The 12,265-nt window shown below is 40.2% G+C and overlaps 1 protein-coding gene across 4 annotated transcripts in view; it reads left to right on the top strand.

Annotated features, from left to right (window-relative positions):
* Nucleotides 1-9,127: 9,127 nt before the first annotated feature.
* ttbk1a (tau tubulin kinase 1a) overlaps nucleotides 9,128-12,265 on the top strand; it is a 49,528-nt gene continuing 46,390 nt past the window's right edge. For 3 of the 4 annotated variants that reach the window (XM_045691308.1, XM_045691307.1, XM_014131196.2), the window contains exon 1: nucleotides 9,128-9,310. The gene's annotated coding sequence lies outside the window, so the exon portion shown is untranslated. Of the gene's footprint in view, nucleotides 9,311-9,952; nucleotides 10,576-12,265 lie in introns of those variants that run through there. The other variant, XM_014131197.2, reaches the window with a different exon arrangement.

The following is a 12,265-nucleotide window of genomic DNA, read 5'->3' as shown; positions in this document are numbered from 1 at the left end:
ATAATGGGCAAATGTTGTACAATACAAGTGTGGAAAGTTCTTGGAGACTTACCCAGAAAGACTCACAGATGTAATCTGCTGTAAACTTCTAACATGTATTGACTCGGGTTGAACACTTAAGCTCTATTAGTGTTTTCTTTTTCATAAATGTTTTAGATTTTTTTTTAAATGTTCTTACACTTTGACATTAGAGAGTATTTTGTGTAGATCTTTGACAACTATACAATTAAATCCATTTTAATCCCACTTTGTAACGCAACAATGTGGAAAAATTAAAGGGGTGTGAATACTTTCTGAAGGCACTGTATGTGTGCGCACTGTGCAATTTGAGTTGCCCATTCTTTATTAAAGCATATTGCTTATTATCAATGGCTCATGAGTTTAGCACATATGTTAGTATTTATCATAACACAAAATATAAGAATGTATTACTCCATGGGGCGAGCTCTGACCCAACTTTGCTATTTTGTGATTCTTTTGGACTTTATTTTACTTTAATTTCACGAAATGTATCCACTATCATTTCTTATAACCGACAATAACTTTTGCACATCAGATCAGCAGTTACTTACCCCAATTGTGGCTTCAACTTCGACTTCGACTCATCTGCCCGGAGCTCTTTCTGTAATTCCAACCCAATTTTCAGGGTATGCAAGCAGAAACGCTGGTGTTACAGAGGCAGGACACGGGGAGGCCTGGCAAGATTAAGGCAAAGGGAAAACCGTTTGACTCTTCCCTCCATTCTATTGGCCAATCACTTCATAATAAGATGGATAACCTCCGATTGCGGATTTGCTACCAACCGGACTCTCATAACAGCAATATCCTCTGCTTTTCTGAAACATGGCTTTCAGACAAGATACCCCCCATGGCTATTCTCCATTCACAGGAGAGTAGAGTCAGGGAATCGAGAGGGGGAGGGGTTTCCCTTCTTATCTACAACAAATGGTTTGCTGACTCGAGTGCAGTGGTAGTCTAGACCCATTGTTCACTTGTCTTGGAATACCTGATGGTGAAATGCCTTCTAATTCCCGAGGGAGTTTTCAGCTGTTATCGTGACTGTTGTATACATTCCACCTCAGGACAAGAAATATAACACGCTGGCACTTAACGAACTATACGAGGCCATAAACAAGCAGGAAAACTTACATCCGGAGACTGCCTTTCTTGTCTCTGGCAATTTTACTTCCGCATCATTAAGACACGTGATGCCCAACTTCCATCAACACGTCTCCTTCACCACTAGGGGCGATCGATAAAGTCCTAGACCACTGTTACTCTTCCCACAAGCAGGCATACAAGGCCCTCCCTCGTCCGCCATTCGGAAAATCAGATCATGGCTCCGTACTGTTTACAAGAAGTACCCGTGACTCGCTCCGTTGAGAAATGGTCATCAGAATCAGAGATTATGTTACAGGACTGCTTTACTAGCGCTGATTGGAACATCGACGAGCTAACCACCTCCGTCACCGGCTTCATAAGGAAATGCATCGGCGACGTTGTCCCCACTGTGAAAGTTCACTGCTTCTCCCATTCAATTAACACAGAGGTTAGCGCCAAGCTAAAGGACAATGCTACCACACACAGGGCTAGACAACCCTGAGGCTACGGCTGACAGGAACACAACCAAGTACAAGAAGTCCTGCTACAACCTCTGCAGAGTCATCAAACGAGCTAAAGGACAATATAGGAATAACGTGGAATCATACCACACAGGCTCCGACGTCCGCCGCATGTGGCAGGGGCTACAGTCCATTACGGATTACAAAAGAAGACCCAGTCGTGATCTGCCCAAAGATGCCTCTCTTCCAGACGAACTCAATGCATTTTATACACGCTTCGACAATAACAACAGGCGTGGTGCCCCCACCAACCCAGAGGACTGAGTGATCTCACTCATTGAGGCCGATGTGAGTAAGGTCTTTAATCAGGTCAACACTCGCAAGGCCGTGGTGCTGGGTGGTATTCCAGGTCGCTTTCTTAGAGCATGTGCAGATCATCTTGCAGGCATATTCCCTGTAATTTTTAACTTCTCCTTGTCCCAGTCTGTAATCCCCACATCTTAAAGATGACTACCATCATTCCTGTTCCCAAGAACTCTAAGGCTTCACGCCACAATGACTACCGCCCTGTAGCACTCACATCTGTAACCATGAAGTGCTTTGAAAGGCTGGTTATGGCACACATCAACTCCATTATCCCAGACACCCTAGGCACACTCATTTGCATACCACCCCAACAGATCCATAGACTACACAATCTCGATTGCACTCCACACTGCCCTCACCCACCTAGATAAGAGGAATACCTATGTTAGAATGCTGTTCATTGCCTACGGCTCAGTGTTCAATACCACTGTCCCCTCCAAGCTTAGGACCCTGGGACTGAACACCATCTGCCTAGTACATCACTGAGGCCAAGCTCCCTGCCATCCAGGACCTCTATATCAGGTGGTGTGAGAGAAAGGCCTGGAAAAATTAAAGACTCTAGCCACCCAAGCCATAGGCTGTTATCTCTGCTTCCTCACGGCAAGCGGTGCCGTTGCATCAAGTCTGACACCAGCAGGCTCCTGAACAGCTTCTATCTCCAAACCATAAGACTGCTAAATAGCTAACAGAATGGCTACACAGACTGAGTTGAACCTTGTATTTTTTTCTCTATGCACACTCACAAGACCCTACTCACTCACACTGACACTCCAACACACACACACAACATGCAAACATATGTATACTGAATATACACACTTTTGACAGAATCTACAAGTCTGGCGCTTAGCTGGGCAATCTGGAGCCCTTGTAGCATGACGGGTAGACCCACAATTTCCACAGAGCCAGATTTGAATACCCGAGAAGTAGACACATATATCATCTCCTTTAAGTGTTTGTCTAAGCTGTTGGGAAAGTGGTAAAAGTAGGTAATATGTGTTAAAAGTTACATTGTTTACAATGAATAGAAGGTTGGAAGTCATGGGCATTTTTAGCAATGGGAGCTTTAGAATTATGAAGAAATCCCATCGAAATAAATGGAGAAGGACAAAAAGAAGAACAAGTTGTATGCAAGCACACTATTCCATACTGGTCTGCACTTTTTAGAGTTTGAATAGTGTTTCTAACTTAAACCTTGTACGAAAAATTGCGATTTAAAATGTTTAAAGTGGGACTAATAAGTCAGGAACAAGTTACACAATATTTAGTCTGACTGCTGAGCAAGTAACACTAATTAACTTAATAGGTCCTCAAAAAACCTGACAAATAAAAACCTGACAATTATGTCAAATCCACCACAAAAACATGTGCAGTAACAATTGAATGAATTCCATTACACATTCTTAACATTCCTTCTGAAGATAAATTATAAAAAATGTATTGCATTCATTATCTATTAACTAAATGAGATAAACGAATAAATAGGTACTCAAAGTACCCATCACATGCTATTATTTTTTATTGGCAGTAAAAGACTGTTTGGCAAGACAAAAATGGCTCACTCCAGCAAGAATCTAATATAAGCATGACATTGCTGACTTAAAATGAAAAGATAAACGGACAAGCACTAATGAATCACTGATATACAGTGGCAAGAAAAAGTATGTAAACCCTTTGGAATTACCTGCATTTTAGCATAAATTGGTCATCAAATTTTAGATGAAGATCAGATCAGTCACAATAAAAGACAAACATAGTGTGCTTAAACTAATAAAACACACATTACTGTATTTTTCTTGTCTATATTGAATACATAATTTAAACATTCACAGTGTAGGTTGGAATGTAGGCTAATGACTTCTCCAAAAGCTAATTGGAGTCAGAGGTCAGCTAACCTGGAGTCCAATCAATGAGACAAGATTGGAGATGTTGGTTAGAGCTGCCTTGCCCTATAAAAAACACTCACAAAACACAGTGGTGCGTCAACCTAAGTAAGATAATAAACAAATCCCCATCAATATCCGTCAATTTAAGCTAGAGATATCTGTTTTGTGTTGGATGCGTCTCAATCCAATGCATCCGCTGATTTAGCACTTCCGCATCTGCGGTGAAAGGTGGCAGAGCTATAGCGGTGTTTGTCAGACCATGAGACATCCCAAAAATTGGTCTTCTCACGAAAACGTCTGTAGTGTCCGAACAGTTTGACCTACAAACTATTATGACCATTCCATGGAAAGGGGAGACTCTCACTGTGTATTTGTTCTCCATTTTGCTCTACGACCCTCACAAGTGTCAGGGGACTCGTCTGAAGTTGGTACCGTTGATGTGCCAACTTCTGTTTGTAGCGTCCGAATCATTTGGCCTACAAACTACTGTGACCCCACTGTGGAGATAAGATACCTACCTCAGAGTATTTTACTGAGAAATGCATACCTGACATGTACACAAAAGTGGGGAATGAGGAGAAAGAAGGGCTTGCAAATGAGGAATGCATTGCAATTACAAGTGATTTGTGGACTTCATGTGCCACTGACTCCTACGTCACTATCACTGCATATTACATACAGTTGAAGTCGGAAGTTTACATACACCTTAGCCAAATACATTTAAACTCAGTTTTTCACAATTCCTGACATTTAAACCTAGTAAGAATTCCCTGTCTTAGGTCAGTTAGGATCACCACATTATTTTAAGAATGTGAAATAATAATAGTATAATAGTAGAAAGAATGATTTATTTCAGCTTTTATTTCTTTCATCACATTCCCAGTGGGTCAGAAGTTTACATACACTCAATTAGTATTTGGTAGCATTGCCTTTAAATTGTTTAACTTGGGTCAAACGTTTCAGGTAGCCTTCCACAAGCTTCCCACAATAAGTTGGGTGAATTTTGGCCCATTCCTCCTGACAGAGCTGGTGTAACTGAATCAGGTTTGTAGGCCTCCTTGATCGCACATGCTTTTTCAGTTCTGCCCACAAATTTTCTATGGGATTGAGGTCCGGGCTTTGTGATGGCCACTCCAATACCTTGACTTTGTTGTCCTTAAGCCATTTTGCCACAACTTTGGAAGTATGCTTGGGGTCATTGTCCATCTGGAAGACCCAACTGAGACAAAGCTTTAACTTCCTGACTGATGTCTTAAGATGTTGCTTCAATATATCCACATAATGTTCCTATCTCATGATGCCATCTATTTTGTGAAGTGCACCAGTCCCTCCTGCAGCAAAGCACCCCCACAACATGATGCTTCCACCCCCGCGCTTCACGGTTGGGATGGTGTTCTTCGGCTTGCAAGCCTCCCCCTTTTTCCTCCAAACATAATGATGGTCATTATGGCCAAACAGTTCTATTTTTGTTTCATCAGACCAGAGGACATTTCTCCAAAAACGTACAATCTTTGTCCCCATGTGCAGTTGCAAACCGTAGTCTGGCTTTTTTTATGGTGGTTTTGAAGCAGTGACTTCTACCTTGCTGAGCGGCCTTTCAGGTTATGTCGATATAGGACTCGTTTTACTGTGGATATAGATACTTTTGTACCTGTTTCCTCCAGCATCTTCACAAGGTACTTTGCTGTTGTTCTGGGATTGATTTGCACTTTTCGCACCAAAATACGTTCATCTCTAGGAGACAGAACGCGTCTCCTTCTTGAGCGGTATGACGGCTGCGTGGTCCCATGGTGTTTATATTTGCATACTATTGTTTGTACAGATGAACGTGGTACCTTCAGGCGTTTGGAAATTGCTCCCAAGGATGAACCAGACTTGTGGAGGTCTAAAAACACATTTCTGAGGTCTTGGCTGATTTCTTTTGATTTTCGATTGATGTCAAGCAAAGAGGCACTGAGTTTGAAGGTAGCCCTTGAAATGCATCCACAGGTACACCTCCAATTGACTCAAATTATGTCAATTAGCCTATCGGAAGCTTCTAAAGCCATGACATTATTTTCTGGAATTTTCCAAGCTGTTTAAAGGCAATGTCAACTTAGTGTATGTAAACTTCTGACCCACTGGAATTGTGATACAGTGAATTATAATTAAAATAATCTGTCTGTAAACAATTGTTGGAAAAATGACTTGTGTCATGCACAAAGTAGATGTCCTAACCGACTTGCCAAAACTATAGTTTGTTAACAAGAAATTTGTGGAGCGGTTGACAAACAAGTTTTAATGACTCCAACCTAAGTGTATGTAAACTTCCGACTTCAACTGTATCTCCAGAGTGGGAGATGAAGGGTCATGTGTTACAAACCAGAGTCTACACTACAACGAGTCACACACAGGCAAAAGTATTGGTGGTTTACTGAAGGAGTCATGCGTGAAGTTGGACATCACCAACAAAGAACCTGCCTTGGGACCTCATGTATAAACTGTGCGTACGTACAAAATATACAACCAAAATGTGCGTGCGCCAGTTTTCACGCAAAAATTGGCATTTATAAAAATGAAACCTGACTTGAGAATGTGGTCACCTCCCCGCAAACTTTAGACCGTGGATACACACATCTCTGCTAGTGGTTTAAATATTGTTTTGCAAGCTGGCAAGTAGCCTAATTTTATTTTGGCAAATGAAGGATATGATGAAAAGCTTATTCATAAAAAAAATGTAAACAGGAAGACATACAAGAATTCAGCCTTTTGATGTTAGTGTTTCCTTTTCCGAATCTAAAATACAGACATATTTATTTTATTTTCATAACCATTATAGAATAAATGTCTCACCTTTTGTGGTCATGATGGGTTCATACAACAAATTACTACACTGAACAAAAATAAAAACGAAACATGTTCCATGTTTCATGAGCTGAAATAAAATATCCCAGAAATGTCCCGTATGCCCAAAAAGCTTATTTCTCTCAAATGTTGGGCACAAATTTCTTTACATCCCTGTTAGTAAGCATTTCTCCTTTGCCAAGATTATCCATCCACCTGACAGGTGTGGCATATCAAGAAGCTGATTAAACAGCATGATCATTACACAGGTGCACCTTGTGATGGGGACAATAAAGGCCACTCTAAAATGTGCAGTTTTGTCACAAAACACAATGCCACAGATGTCTCAAGTTTTGAGGGAGCATGAAATTGGCATTGCTGACTGCCATGCTGACTACCATAAGCCGCCTCCAATGTCGTTTTAGATCATTTGGCAGTACATCCAACCAGCTTCACAACCGAAGACCACGTATATGGCGTTGTGTGGGCGAGCGGTTTTCTGATATCAACATTGTCAACAGAGTGCCCCATGGTGGCAGTGGGGTTATGGTATGGGCAGGCATAAGCTACGGACAATGAACACAATTGCATTTTATCGATGGCAATTTGAATGTACAGAGATACCGTGACGAGATCCTGAAGCCCATTGTCATGCCATTCATCCGCCGCCATCACCTCATGTTTCAGCATGATAATGCTGAAGGACTTGTACACAATTCCTGGAAGCTGAAAATTCCCCAGTTCTTCCATGGCCTGCATACTCACCAGACATTTCACCCATTGAGTATGTTTGGGATGCTCTGGATCAACGTGTACGGCAGCGTGTTCCAGTTCCCGCCAATATCCAGCAACTTCACACAGACATTCAAGAGGAGTGGGGCAACATTCCACAGGCCACAATCAACAGCCTGATCAACTCAAAGGAGATGAGTCGCGCTGCATGAAGGAAAAGGTGGCCACATCAGATACTGACTGGTTTTCTGATCCACGCCACCTTTTTTTAATGTATCTGTGACCAACAGACCAATAGATTAGGGCCTAATGAATTTATTTAGATTGCCTGATTTCCTTATATTAACTGTAACTCAGTAAAATCTTTGAAATTGTTCCATGTTGCATTTATATTTTTGTTCAGTGTATGTGCATATCTCAATTAATTGTACCTAGTAGCCCAGTAAATAGTGTATTTCAAGTTGCAATTGCATAGGCAGTGCAGTTTATAATATACAGTTGAATTTAACAGGTGAACAGTTGATCTTTTACATTGAAGTACTCCTTTATATGCTACTGTAAGTACTGTAATTTCTTTTTTTTGGTAGCCTGCCCAAGACAATGTTTCAGAATTCGTGGACAGTCCATTATATTTAGGTTGGGAGAAAAGTTTAATGCAAAACACTGTTGAATTCAAACGTTCTGCTGACAGGTCTACAAGAATTTTCCAGTGTTTACTCTTCAGAAACTGACACAGTCCTTTCCCAGATACAGCATAAGTTACTGCAAAAATATTAAAACATTCTGCTAACACAGTAAATAGACCGGTAGCTTGAGTCAAATATTTGATAATATGGGCAGGTTGCAGTATTGCTGTGCTATAGGAGCGTGACATGTGTGCCTATTTAATCTCAGAGCCTATACCAAGTCAGCACCTCTCAATGTTGCAACTACCATCACGTGTGAAAAGGAGATCCCAACCATCTCAATGATAGCCCCTCTTCAAGCTAAGCTGAAAAAACACTTTGCAGCATTTCATGATGACACCCCGTTAAATCACTGAGATGAAGAGGGCCTTTGTTGAAGACAGGTATTTATTATTATTATTATTAGTAGTAGTAGTATTATTGGATCATCTTGATATTTTCCTGTATGTTTGCTTTGACAATGTAAGTGCTCGATCTTTCCATACTAATAAAGCCTATTGAATTGTCAGGTATACACACCTGTCAGGTACACACACATTAACATTAAGTCTCCAAATAGTGAGAACCTGAAGCCCTGAACAGTTTTCCTTTTCCATTTGCTTGACATAAACTGCACTCACAAGCACTGAAAGCAAGAGTGTGCAGCCTACAAAAGGCTCTGCAGCAGCACAGCCTATGTGCAGGTTGGTTGAGCGGTACCTTGGACAGCCCTGTCACTTGCTAATACTACTGTAATACTATTTTAGGCTGCTGTATACTCAAGTCAAGCCTATACTGAAATATCTGTGGGAGAAAGGTCCTCCTCAAAATTACTTTGAGAACTCCCCAAATTATATAGATAGGGCTATTTATAAAAATATACAAATAAAAACAATCCCCCTTAAACGTTTTGTTCAAAATCATTTTCATCAGTCATCCTCCCTAACTTTTAAGTCACCATGTACATTTTTTCAAAACATAATTATAAGCCTAATTGTGCGTCCAGGTCTCAAATGTTCTTCTCCGCTCCAGTAGGTGGCGGTATGTGCTGTGTAGCCTATGCGCAACGCTCTGAGGAAAGCACAGAGGACGAGCGTTGTGGTTGCTAAATGATGCTGATGCTGGGGATGCGAATGTAAGCAGGGAGGAGGATGCTGCCGTAGAAATGGTGGTACGTGGGGCGAACCTCCTGAAATGGTTTTGACCGTTGAGGCGAAACAATGCGCCTCTTCAAAGTCTTCGAGGTTTTCATGTCATCACGGCTGAAGAGAATTAGGTAAGAAGAAAAGCTTTACTATCCTATTGCTATTTCCATTCCCCAGTTTTGAAGGGTTGTGTAAATATCGCTGTATGTTTGTACACGGAAGGCCCAGGTGGCTGAATTAAGGAATTATAGTTGTCTTAATGAATATAAATGTAGAATTTGGATTTGAATTCCAGTAGAATGTACTAATGGCCGTGGAGTGTATTTAAAATATAGCAATACATTTTGATCTTCCCAATCCATTAATGCCAATCGGCTATTATAGACCTATATCTATCATTGTGCGTATTTTAGTATGATAAGGTCCAGGGCTGGCCTTTTCCAGTGATTGGTTCACGTTGGGAATTGTAGTCCCGTGTTTTTGCTCTCATTTATGCTAAATTGCATTCGGTATTATTTTTCTTAATGGTAGGTCTACCTTTATCAAACAATTCCATTAAAAGATGCAATATTATTGTAAAATTAGAAAGTCTGACGTCAAACTGCCAACTCTCTGTCCATTACACGGGAGGAGAAGAAACGGACTGTTATTGGGGTAGAATATTTGTAAGGTGGGACAAGCTTTGTGAGTTCTTGCATAATCTTTATGGGGTGTCTTGCGCCCCCTGTCGCCATAAAGGCGGTAGTAATAGGTGGGTCTCTTGTCAAGCATGAGTCTACGCTGCAGTGCGGACAAAAACTGTGGAGTAGGATGGACCGAGAGCCGTGGCGTTGGAGAGCATATAACCGTATTTTAAACCGAGACATCAAGTATTAAGACAAAGCATTGTATCGGACTAGTTTTTCGGAATTGGACCCACTTGCTTACCTGGATTTTAGTCGTCGACAATGTATTTCAATTGTGCATTCATGCAAAGCCTACACCTGTACACTGCAGTTTGTAATCATAGGAATCCGCTTGCCTGACACATTTGTGTCGAAGAAATAGGATATTATTATAATTTAGAAAAATGCAAATATTTTTTGTAGTGTTAGGTCAATACACAATTGAAGAAAATCAAATGTTTGATTGAATTTATTGGAGGTTTCGCTTGGGATAATTGCCTGCTAAATGCATAGGAGTACGGTTCATTTTAGCGTCGGATATCGGAGTAGATGTTTATATGGACCTTTGAAAAGTTCTCGCAATGGATTTGGTCATACATGGGAAAATGATGCTATTATTGAGTGTATAGCTGTAGCAGTACTGTTTGTCAGAGGAAGTCTTCTCCCACCTTAAAATCCCAAATGAAGATTCCAAAAAGACGGAAAAGACTAACGTGCCGTCTCTGCGCCAGGTAATATTCTTCATGACTTCTCCGTTTGGCTAATAACTTTCACCTAATGTGGATATCAGTAGGCCAAGGCCTAACGGGCATGAATGGAACTTGCTGGGTGCTTTATTAAAGAGGCTATATATGACTTTTGTCTCTGGGGCTGTTCTTGAGCCATAAGGGGTGCCCAAAATTGACAGAAATGTTGTCCAGAAATTGAACAAAAAGTTATGTTTAATTATTGTGTGATAGGGCTATAGCTATTTATGTAACCATATTTAAACCGTCAGTTAGGTTAAAAATATATATACTGCATGTACACTACTTAACCTGGCACTTTGTTGGTATTGGTTATTGACTAACTCAAACTCTCTCTTTGCCTGTTATTTGTGAATGTTGAACAGTCAGTTGCCTTAGTAGCAGATAGGTCTACAGAGTTATAGCGCACACCCAGTGTAGTGTTAATTTGCTTATAGCCCATCAAGAAGTATCAATTAAACTCAATAGGAACATAATAATATTAAAGTTTGTGTTTAAGAGTAAGGCTAAATATTTGTCTAATTGTTAGGCTATTATAAATGACTTTAGGATGAGATATCAGATTTGTGTAATAGTTCCAACTTTTTACTTGCCAGTGTTACATGTAATAATACAGGTTCAACCATGGCTTGGATCAGGACCTATTTACAACATTTATACTGCCAAATATAGATGGGACCTGTGAAGTAATTAATAGATTGTAATCTTTTTTTTAATGTTTTTCTTTTAATTTTCAACTGTCCATTGCTATATACAGTATGTCTCGTAGTTCTAATCATCGTCTTATATGGATGTTATGCTAAATTATTGCATTGTATTGTTTGTGTGTATTGTTGTCTGTCATAGTATTATTTGTCATCATTGTCTACTCATTCAAATTACAACTGGCATTCTCATAAATATTATTTTTATATATAAACATCTCTAAACATCATTGCTTTGGTTGTGGAGGCAGTCGTAACAAACCTCTTTGTATTTGTATTTTGTTTTGGCTTGTAGGCTAACAAAGGAGGGTTTTGGCATCGACTAAATTGGCCAAGGTCAGGATTTTTTTCTCAGACGTAAGGTTTTTGAAGAGGTTGTAAATATGGTGAGAGGTTAATGTGTTCTTCAAAGTTCCCTTGGAAATGTGGCTGCACTTTTACCCACCAGTTTGAACACAAAATGGCTGCCGCGGCTTCCTTCGCGGATTTCAAGGAAATTTCATGATTTCGCTTCATAGTTCTGGGAAACTTGAAAGCAAACCCTTGGCTTTTCGCAAAGTAGATCCCCTCACACTATTGATAGTGTAGGACAGCAAATACACATTTAGTTGTGTGTTAGAATTGATAGGAGTCTATCAAGTCTCTCACTATTCTCACTGATGCACTGCCCTTATGTTTTGCTATCACAGCCCAGTGAAAATGAGACTATGATGATGCTTATATGATTTTCCTTTTTCAAGATTATTATTGGACTACACCCAAAGGGGGGAACAGGCTTGCAGTGTTTCCCTACATAAGCAGAATCTGTCATTACACCTGACAAGATGGCCATAATATTATAATAGTTAGACAGAGCATTATATATTATCTTAAACCACACAACCTGAAGCCTACTTTATATGATCTTATAGGGTGGCATCATGATGAGCAGTCACTATAACTGCTGATCAGCAAATTATCTTGATTGATCA

The sequence above is a fragment of the Salmo salar genome, chromosome ssa12 (assembly GCF_905237065.1).
Source record: "Salmo salar chromosome ssa12, Ssal_v3.1, whole genome shotgun sequence".
In the NCBI taxonomy this organism is placed as follows: domain Eukaryota; kingdom Metazoa; phylum Chordata; class Actinopteri; order Salmoniformes; family Salmonidae; genus Salmo; species Salmo salar.
The sequence above is the reverse complement of the archived record's forward strand: the minus strand, read 5'-3'. Positions and strand labels throughout refer to the sequence as shown.